Here is an 11966-nt window from a genome sequence, read left to right on the forward strand (position 1 = left end):
TCACGGTAATAGCCACAGTAGTCATGTGATTAAACTTTGTACAAACCTGGTCGCGCTTATCCAGGAGCATATCCATTTTGGCCTCTATAAGATTACTAATCGGCATGCCTTCTTTGAAATAAAAACGCCAATCCAGCAAGATGTCCAGGGAAATAATGATCTTATTGCATACGTTGAAAAGACCTTAAATTAAAAGAAATGGATGACAAAATGAATTCTTGAAATAACACATTAGTAATGTAGCGAGGAACACATTTCATGATATAAAAAAAATTGGATGGAATATGCAATGTAGGGTGTCAAATCTTCCAGGGTGCGCTCTCCTTGACCTTTCCATTCACACGTATATGTGCTGGAACCTTTTCTAGTAGTAATCTGACCTTCTGACCTTATCTTTATTGCCTTCCAAGATTGAAAGAAGCCAATTTTTCAGTAGCTGAGGCAAAATAGGTCAAATAGGTCACCCAATTCGTTGAAAAGCCCTTTTCATTTTCCCCTTTTTAGCTAGGTCCTCGTCGGAGGCACGTGAGACAAAAATGGGCTCAGGGACGTGCCGCGATGTAAAGTCCCTTTCCAAACTCTTTCCAGCAGTATCTGAACGGTTCCTTTTTCAGTATCTAGCGACACGTCTCCATCGGTCGTCAAGATCAGTACTCCCCCCCATAGATAGGCCTCTCTTACTGATTAAAAATGAGTTTACCGTGACGAAAAGGGTATGCTACATGTATAGTGTCGCACTTCTTGTTTGTACATTTTTTCACTTTGATGGTGACTTTTATGAAGGTGTGAATATTTGTTACCAAATAACCGTTCGGACAGGAATTTTTCACGCCACGGGGGAACGTCGCTGGTCCGAGATCGCTACCACAAACACTGCATTCGCATTCATCAGGCTCGAAACCATTGCTATAATCCACCTTGTAATAGTTGGTGAGTATTTCTTCTGATATTTTATAAGGTATTGTGCGCTTCATTTGTAAATCGATAGTATCGCTGTTCTTCATTTGTTGATTGTCACTCAACTGTTGTTGAACGTTGTTGTCAGTGTCTTCTTGCTCAGATTGATTGCTTTGTTCGTTCGTTGTTCGTTCGTTCGTTGACTCGTTGTTTTCGTAAATTTTTCTAGCTAGCATAACAAAGTGGATATGCAAGCATATCCGTTTCCCAGTTACCTGTAAAAATAAAAAAAATACTGAATGTCGACTGATTGGAGCTTCAAATAAAGCAGCCGGCTCTTTTATAAACTAAAAGAGGCTAATATTTAGAAAAATTTCATGTTCATCTTAAAATGACAAACCTCTTTCGATTTTTAATATTGTGATAAAAGTTATGTTATAATAGAAGAGGCAAGCAGGCAGTAGATGACACCTAGTGCCGTGGTGGACTCTTTTCAATATAAAGATCCCTGATCTACAGAAGGCTTTTGTTTCTTTCTATTGTTATCATTTAGAGCTTTTGTACGTAAATGGATTCGTTTTGCACAGTTTTTAATCACGTGACTAGAAAAGGAACCAATTCCAAGGGTCGAACATGGTAACGTGATAGAAAAAGTATTTATTTACAGCAAAAGAAACTTTGAAGATAAGTTTTTCGATTTTGAAAAAAAAAATCCGTTTTTAAGTAAGACATGATTTTCTGGAGATTTTATAAAAGAAACTAAACAAATTTTCTGTGGCAAGAGCGGAGCACTGTTTGCACATAAAAACTTCCATATTGGTAAAGGTTAGTTATAACATGAATAACTCCTCTAAAGTTACAAAAGGTTGTCACATTTGAGTAAGTTACAGTATAAAACGCGTATTGAACGGTTTTAGATATTTCAAACCCAATAAAAGATATTGACAAGACTTTTTCTGTTCATAACATTGAATATGTCTTTAGCTTTAATATACCCCTGTCCTGTCTCATAGCCCCGGTAGAACTTTTTCTCACAGTGGGCCCCACCGGGTCTGTGACACAGGGGTGTTTAATTTTTTCTTTAGGTCTTGAAATTGAACTGCAAAAATTGACATCGTATTATACATTACCCTTAAAAATAGGGTCCCCATGACTAAATAATATATGCCTCTTTGTAAAAATTGTAATAACATTAACAATCAATTTGATCAAGTAGTATAAAGGTCCTCCACTGATAATAAACAGGACGATAGCCATTTGTTTTGTTGATTTTTTGGAACCAAACTGTACGAATAGAAACTTTTATCTACGGTGACGGCAGAATTTGACACTTAAAGGCTTGTTACTACTGATAGAAATTTACCTGTTTTGTCTTTAATTTTTTCTCAGGTTTACAGGACTTCAGACTGCAAACAAGTTTCCCCTTCACACATGAAACGTGTACATAGCCATCTTGAGCACCGGTACCTTTGGGTGAAATTGTGATATAATTTATCTTCCCTGTCTTGATGACGGTTGCTTGTTGTTGCTTTTGAGTGGAAAGCATCTCCTCTCTCAATTTCGAATCAGGTGTGAAAAGTTCTATCTCTTCCCTGGAAAAACGTTCTACCACATACACCGGATCGGTTAACGGGGTGTTCAGGTGTTCGCAGGTGAATTCCTTCAACTTCCCATCTGCTTCAAGTGATGACCTATGTTGCTGGCATTTTGCTTGGTAGCATTGTGATTCACCAGTGGATGGATCCAAAAAACAAAAATTTCTTTTTCCAGCAGTGGACCGGAAGGACATGAGTACTCTGTTTTCACTTTCGTAGACCTTGACGTTGCCTGGCTCAGCAGGGTTCGATAGTTTTGGAGTATATTTTCCTCCCAAAAAATGACCACATTCACAGTGTCTTGGTTTGGTACGATTTGTGTATATCTTTCCACATAGCCCACAATTTCCACTACCAGGCTTCTTACCATGTGACACCAATGTTCTGTAAGTTAGAAAAAGAATATAGAAATATTTTACTCTTTGCATCTGTTTTACTCCTGTTAAATGATAGGCTCTTTGCATTCCAGAATATCGATCTTGGAAGACTTTCTATAAACTATAAGTTTCAACATGGCACTTCTGTCTCAAAATTACTACATTGTATGTTTTGTTCATATGCTGCTGTATGAATGAAATATTGAGTAGACTTGAGAAATTGTAGAAATATATTTTTCCGGCACGAAAATCGGCTGTTCCGGAAATTTCTTGAAAATATTGGGAATATTGCTATCAACAATATTTTGTGTGTAAAAAAAAATAAAGAAATGTTATAATTAATAATGAAAATCTGGAAAACGTCATTTTCGGAAAAAAGGTTCCTCGAATAATCGTTAATACACATTTTCAAGCAAAATCAGAAAAAAAACAATGATGAAGTATCAAGTTGCGAAAAAGCTGGTTTCGGGCATATTTCCAGTATTTTCGGCCGAAAAAATGTTTTTCGAAAATCGGTCTCTGTCACATTTCAGAGATTGCCATTTAGCATCAGTGTTCAAAATTTCAGGATAGTATTGTCAACTACAGCTCGAGAAAATCAAGAAAAATCGACTGTTCCGGCATGTTCCAGTTTCATCAAAATCGGACTCGGTTAATTTTTGGGCATTGCTGATACGTATCTTTGTGCAATAATCAGAAAAAACTAAGGATGCAATCTCGGTATATTACAAAAAAAAACAACAGTTTTTCCGGCATATTTCCAGGATTTTCGGCCGGAAAATTTCTTTTCTCGAAAATCGGTCTCCATCACTTTCCGGGCATTGTTATTTTGTATCTTTATGCCAAAAATCAGTAAAAAGTAATGAGCCGGTCACGAGAAAAGCTGGTAACAGACGGACGGACGAGCGAACAGACGAAAGGAAATGTTATTTATAGGACCTCTAGGTAGGCCCAAAAATAAGTCCACTAATTAGAGAGAAGAAATATAACTTCCTGTCTGCTAATTGGAAGTTCTGCTAATTGAATGTCCACCTTATTTATAATAATTTGACTAGGAAAAGGTCCGGGAAAATAGAATTGTCCGCTAATCAGAGGTTCACCCTTTTAGAGCGTCCGTTAATTGGACGATTACTGTAGAACCATTTTAAGAATTCCTTTTTTCCAAAATAGAAGTTAAGCTAACCTGAATCTTTCAATACTAAAAATTAATACGGGAGTTAATCTTAGCCACATTGGAGGGATTAAAAAGCCTGCGTTGCTCTTTTAGAGGGTCCGAGCTTTCTTATATTTGACGCAATTTCCCTTTATCGATAGGGCTTAATTAGACGATCGTCCGTAAAGATTAGCGCACGGAAAAATATGATGCGGAGGTTAAAGCCGTTTATGACTGTAGAGAAAGAATGCCGTGGGAGTGAAGAATTATACATTGACATTGACAAAGACATTGAACCCCTTCGAGTTTTTACCCACCAACCGCATTTGAGAAAAATTCTCAAAAAATACCGAAAATATCTCTTGTCTCAGAAATATCTATGAATCTCATTTCTATAAATCACAAAAGAATCCCAAAAACTCCGATCTCCTCGTCCCCTCGACACCCTCGAATCTGTTTGAGTCTGCTTCCCCTCCCCCAAGTACGATTTTTAAAGGTTTTTAAATTCCTACGAAATTCAAGCTGTAATGACCAATAGAAAGAATTTTTTCGCTCATTTTTGTCTCGTTATGGCTCGGGTTCTTATCAAAGTCTTGGTGCGAGTCCTAGAAATTACGACTACAGGTAAGATTGCTATCGTAATCAATTTAAGGCCCAAAAAATCTTGGAAAAAGCCCAATAAATGGCTAAATATAGCCTTGTAAAAATAATATCTTAAAAGTTTGATCTGGTAATTATGGATTATGTGGATGAAAAAACTCACATAAATCTCTTACACAATAATAATGTTTCAATTTACATCCATTCCGTACACTTTAATGTCAAAAAATTTTGCGAGTCAAGTCAACAAAAATAATGGTTAAAAGACTTAAAAAGCTTCTTTTAAGTTTTAGAGAGCGAAATACTACTAAGGGATTTGTAGAATTGTTTTTGCTGGGAATGAATATTCGCGAATCAGTCAAAATATTTATTTCCGAGAACATTGAGTTTCGCAAAACTTGCGAAATTTTTTGGACGCAGAAATGTCTGACATTGAATTACGTGACAGTCATCTTTGCCAAAAACTTTAAAAACAAATTTTATTAGTAGAGGAAGGTGCCTGTTGAGGGGGAGGATGTTCGAAGATCTTTTCAAGGGAGGGAGTGCCAAATTTTTTTGGGGTTTTTCAGAATAATTTCACGCCCTCTAGTAGATATTTTATAACCAGTCCCTAGAAGAATGAGGTCACTTTTGAAATTTGAACCACGTGGTCCCGAGATAAGACCTCTAAAGTCCAAAAAGTGACGAATTTGATAAGGTCAGCGTTTTTTCTTAAACGTCGACGAGAAAAGTATATGGTTTAATATGAGACCAGCCATTTGCGAGATACAAGCTGTAGGAAGTCATTTTAAACGCTTATTTTTGCTGGATCAGGACTTTTTTAATTTCAACCATTATGTCTCGCTGCGCCAACGGCTGTTATTAAAAAAATTAATCATATACTTTTCTGAAAATGGACCTACCTGAAGATAGATGTAATAAGACAATTGAAAAATGACAACAATAATATGAAAATGCAGAATAATACAAGAAAAAGTCGACAAAATTCAAGAAATCCGGCGATTCTCAGCTGTTCGGGCGATTTCTAGAAAGTTCCTGTACCAAAATCAGTTTCATTGAGAATTAAACCATGCTTAATCGTGGACATTCTTATAAGTAATATTTTTGTTTGAATAAAAAACAAAGACATAAAACGAAAAAATCCAATGATAATCTGCAAAAACGGTAATTTCCGGCATTTTCGGCCGGAAAAAAATGTTCTTAAAAATTGATCTCGGTCATGTTTTGAGCATTGCGAATACGCATCTTTCTGCAAAAAATCTGAAAAAACTATGAATGAAAATTCGAGAAAATGTCAAAAAACCGGTTTTTCAGGCATGTTTCCGGCATTTTCGGCCGGAAAAAAAGGTTTTTCTAAAATCGTCCTTCGTCACATTTTAGGTATTGTCATTTTGCATCATTGTGAAAAAATTCATAAAAAAATATAAAGTAGAGCTCGAGAAATTCAAGAAATACTGTCTTTCCGGCGAAAATAGGTTGTTCCGGCGATTTTTAAATAGCTCCGGCTTCAAAAATCAATTTTATTGAAAATTGAAGCATGCTCGATGGTGGGCATTGTTACTAATAATGTTTTTGAAAAAACAACCAATTATATGGAAAAAGTGCAATGAAAATCCAGAAAAATGGCGATGTCCGGCATATTTCCGGCATTTTCGGCCGGAAAAAACTTTTAGAAAAAAATCCTAAAAATTTGTTGTATCGAGTTTTAAGTTTTGAAATGTCGCATAATTAGTTTCACCGGTCTTATTTACAAAATGAATTAACTTTTTGCAAAGTATACACGTGATGTGTGATGATTTAGAATAATTCATTTCAAAATTCCGAGTTAAAAGAGCTATAACTCGGCATTACGATTTTGAGTTTCCTTATCAAATTTCTCAACGAAAATTAACATTTCAGCCAATTTTAAAGTGCTAGAAAGCCAAATAAACAAATCAGTCTTTAGAAAACATCTTAAATACAATCCTTTGCTCAGAACAACTCGGAACAACTCGGATTAACTCATAATTTCAAGTATATCGCGTTAATTAGTATCACTACTCTTTTCAAGAGAATGAATGAATGACCATTTTGCAATGCATTCATACTATGCAACCACTTAAAAGATAAATTATTTCGAATTTCGGAGTTGAAAGAGTTATAACTCGGCATTACATTTTTCGGTATAACTCTTTAATGAACTAACAAAGGTTCATGATAGAGCCGATTTTAGTTAATGAATAGCGCACAGTCAATCAAAAAAAACGTATCTGTTAAGATACAACTCGGAACAACTCGGACTAACTCTTCATTGTAAATTCGGCTTATTTGTGACTTTTTCAGTATAACAGTCAGACACTTTGATGAATGAATCATATAAAAATAAAGTAAAGCTTAAAAAAAAAAAGCTTTTTAAGTATTCTTGACAAAAGTCAATCACAAAGAAGACAAAAAGCTAAAGAAAAATATTGGATAAAAATATACGATTTTTTTCTGAAATTGCAAAAGTGTGGGTGCAATTACAAAACTGCGCAGCTCAAAATTACAAAAGTGCGCAAAAAAAATTACAAAATTGCGCAGAAATTACAAAAGTGCGCAAAAGAATTACAAAACTGAGAAGAAATTGCAAAAGTGCGCAAAAAAAATTACAAAATTGCGCAGAAATTACAAAAGTGCGCAAAAGAATTACAAAACTGAGAAGAAATTGCAAAAGTGCGCAAAAATTACAAAATTGCGCACAACACCCCCTCCTCCCAATGTACGCTTTTCTAAGGACATCCCTCCCCCTCTGAGTGTACGTACTTTTTGAATGGCCTCTTATGCATCTTCGTGCCAAAAATCAGAAAAACTAATGAGCCAATCTTGAGGAAAGGTGGTAACAGACGAACGGACGGACGAACAAACGGACAACGATTAATTTATAGGACCTCCAGGTAGGTCCAAAAAAGTTATTCTAGACTAGGAGACCATGTGACGAATGAAAATTTTGAATCCACCATCATAGGTTTTGAACTTCATGTTATTAAAAAAACTTTTGCATGGACAGTACCGAGGGGTAAATCACTAAAATAATCTCGAACACCTTAAAAAATCAAAACAAATCATAAATCAAAAATAAAACATCAATAAATCATATATCAAAAATAAATAAGTCTAGAACTAGAGTAGAAAAGGACCATGAAAATTGACGTTAAAATTGCAAAAAAATTATTTAACGAAGACCACCATCGAAAATAATTCTGTGTACAAAACGGGGGGTTGACAGTGCAGTTGGAAAATCATGTACTTTAAAAATGAAATTGCCTTTTAAGCACTTTGCATGCCCAAAACAAGCTATACCGAGGGACAAACTGTTTAAATAATACCCCCTCACAGAAAATGCACCAAGGGGGGGTAATCTTCGAAGGACTCAACCTTAACAAACTTCTAAAATGAACAAAAATTAGAAAAAAAAATCAAATCTAAAAAATTTTCAATAAAAAACATGAAATATAAAATAAAAAAGCAAACATCAAATACATATATCAAAAATATATATCAAAAATAAACTAGCAAGTAGCTGTTGCTATGAATACCCAGCAAACGCATTCATAATTGAGAATGAACGTTTGAAGGCCGCACTCCACCATATCGTTTTATCGAAACTCAATCCAAAAAGCGCACAGCTAGAGATCTCTATTCACTGAGCGCTTGTCTCGTTCCTTTGAACCCATTGCGAGCAGCACAATATCGAAAATATTTTTACACAAGAAAAAACAAACACAACAAGACGACTTAAAGTCGAATATTTTTACTCTCTCTGAGTGACTGATAAAAAAGAAACTAGGGTACAGATTGGCGCACACAGTAAAAATATCTTGATATCCCTTGTAGTTTACTTTTTAGGACCTAATTACCGAAAGGTATATGACTGTCTATCAAGAGTGATTGATCTGATTCTTACCTGTTGGGGGATTCTTATAAACTAGATGTTTATAAGAAAAATAAATATGCTCGTACTTGCCATCCATTGTTTACTTTGTAAGAACTAATCACCGAAAGGTATATCACCGTCTATCAAGAGTTATTGATTTGATTCTTATAAAGTAAATGCTTATAAGAAAAATAAATATGCTCATATTGTGCGCCATCCCTTGTTTACTTTGTAAGAACTAATTACCGAAAGGTATATCACCGTCTATCAAGAGTTATTGATTTGATTCTTATAAAGTATATGCTTATAAGAAAAATAAATAATGCTCATATTGTGCGCCATCCCTTGTTTACTTTGTAAGAACTAATTACCGAAAGGTATATTCCCGTATATCAAGAGTTATTGATTTGATTCTTATAAAGTAATGCTTATAAGAAAAATAAATATGCTCATATTGTGCGCCCATCCCTTGTTTACTTGTTAAGAAACTAATTACCGAAAGGTATATTCACCGTCTATGAGAGTTATTGATTTGATTCTTATAAATATATGCTTAAGAAAAAAAAATATTCATATTGAACCCATTCCTGTTTACTTTTGTAAGAACTAATTACCGAAAGGTAATATCACCGTCTATCACGAGTTATTGATTTGATTCTTATAAAGTAACACTGTTTATAAGAAAAATAAATATGCTCGTACTTGCGCCATCCATTGTTTACTTTGTAAGAACTAATCACCGAAAGGTATATCACCGTCTATCAAGAGTTATTGATTTGATTCTTATAAAGTAAATGCTTATAAAAAAAAATGCTCATATTGTGCGCCATCCCTTGTTAATTATGAAAGAACTAATTACCGAAAGGTATATCACCGTCTATCAAGAGTTATTGATTTGATTCTTATAAAGTAAATGCTTATAAAAAAAATGCTCATATTGTGCGCCATCCCTTGTTAACTATGAAAGAACTAATTACCGAAAGGTATTTCACCGTCTATCAAGAGTTATTGATTTGATCTTAAAGTAGTTGCTTAGAAGAAAAATAAAGAAAAATCAAAACTGTAGCTAAATTGCCATCCCTTGTTACTTTGTAAAGAAAATTACGAAAAATATGGTCCATGGTTATCAAGAGTGTAATTTTGTAAATTAAATTAGTGAGTTCTTCCCCGTTCAAGAACTTATGTTTTGCTATATTTTTTTCCGCCATCTATTGTTTACTTTGTAAGAGCTAATTACCGAAAGGTATATCGCCATCTATCAAGAGTTATTGATTTGATGCTTATAAAGTAGATGCTTATAAGAAAAATAAATATGCTCATATTATGCGCCATCTATTGTTTACTTTGTAAGAACTAATTACCGAAAGGTATATCGCCATCTATCAAGAGTTATTGATTTGATGCTTATAAAGTAGATGCTTATAAGAAAAATAAATATGCTCATATTATGCGCCATCTATTGTTTACTTTGTAAGAACTAATTACCGAAAGGTATATGGCCATCTATCCCATCTATCAAGAGTTATTGATTTGATGCTTATAAAGTAGATGCTTATATGAAAAATAAATATGCCCACATCGTGCACTGTCCCTGTTTTACTTTGTAAAAACTAACAATCAATACAATACAAGTCGCAACAAAATAAAATAGCAAGATAAAAAAATAGGTGCGCGCGAGCATTTATTAACCGCGGCGGCCCGCTCAGAATTGGACAAATCATAAATCAAAAATAAATCAAAAAAAATTGTTTCATTTTTCTTCTAACCAATAGCGTGGTGGAAACTTTTCCCGAAAAAGCGCAATCCCAGAGACCAGCCTTTAATCAGCATAAAATTTTTGATAGATTGGTATATAATAAGATAATATGTCTAGGAAAATAATTTTTTCCCAGCTGGAGGGTTAGAAAAGGTGAAAAATTCTAAAATCTGCCATTGTGGAAATGAGGCTGAGTCATACCCAATTAACGTATGTAATTTTTTTGAACCCATATTTAGAATCAGAAAAGAAATAAATTCAGTGTATCTCCATTAGTCTACGCGGAAAAACATACCCTAGAGCACCCCTAGAGAGGGTGACAAATTTCACAAAAATTTGGGTTTTTCTTGTCACGGAGAGAAAGAAGGAATAAAAAAAAGAGCAAATCTTCATGTAATAATATACCTTGTTTCTTGCTTGCTGTTTGTCTTTGCTGCTAGTGTCTTCATCACGATAAATACAAAGTAAAACAACTGTTCAAAAAATATCACTCCAAAAAATACAGAAAAAATTAGCTCAAAAAAGTATTAACTCTACGTGTCTGATGTTTGTTTGGAAATGTTAACTAAAAAAATCTGATAAATGAAAGCATGACATAACAGATAAAAGAATAACGTTTTCAGCCAATCATATTATTTCTATTATCGTGTCACGTGATGTAATTTTTCTCTTCTTCGTGACTTTTCGACAGGAAATCATAATTAGATTTTCTTCGTTCGAACGAAAATGTCGTTTACAACATTCGATTGTCTTGTCGGTGTCTCGTTCACAGACAAAGGATATTTCTTTCTACAAGTTTGTTTTTTCTATAAGATCCAATAAATTTGAACTTTGGTCTTAACCTGAGATTGTTCTTAAATTTCTTTTGTTCCTCTATTCTTTGGAATAAATATTGTTCCGAGGGCCTAAATCTGACCCTCATGTTCTTATAGAATTGTTCTTATAAATAAAGAAGGGTGTAAATCCAATCATTCCCTTTTCCATCCCCACTTTTTAATTTCTGTCAAAAAGGTCTGGTAGTTGGCTATTGTCGGCCCGCCTTCATCGAAAACATTTTGTCCCCCAAAATCAATTTTTCATCAAAGGAAGCTTTTTCATCCAATGCGATGACCTCTCTAAGGAGATCGTCATAAAAGTCGTTTTTAAAGAATATTGTCTCGTTTTTCTATTTGGGAGAGGGAGGGTTAGCGAATGTTAGTCCTGAAAGGACGATATCCTCACCAACAGTTTCTAGATGCTACTAATTATCTCATAGCATTTAATATTTTAATAAAAAGCCTATTCATTCGTGGAGGCTAAAATAACTAAACTAAAGCTAAAATAAAGTAACTGACGTTTTCTAAAAGAAAGAACGCAAAACCATCAAAAAATGGGATAGACAGGAAGGCAAAGGAGAAAACAAAGTTACAAAATGATGGCAGCTGGATATACAGTATACATAGAGTTATCAGGGAAAAAAATGGCGGAGTTTTATTTAGTCGGGATTGTTTTTCGTCGGGGGAAAATTTCGTCACCAAGAGGTATTTTCGTCACTTTCCCCCGACTAATGTCCAAAAGAAATGCAAGAAATGGTTTCCTTCACTAACTCGAAAATGGATCTTGTGATTCGACGTTTAAAGCACTAATTTCGGTAAATAAAGGTGTAAAAAAATTACATTTGAAATTTGGTTGCGGTATAAAACTTCGGGTAAATGTT

This window comes from Clytia hemisphaerica, unplaced genomic scaffold (genome assembly GCF_902728285.1).
Source record: "Clytia hemisphaerica strain Z4C2 unplaced genomic scaffold, Clytia hemisphaerica genome assembly, whole genome shotgun sequence".
In the NCBI taxonomy this organism is placed as follows: Eukaryota; Metazoa; Cnidaria; class Hydrozoa; order Leptothecata; family Clytiidae; genus Clytia; species Clytia hemisphaerica.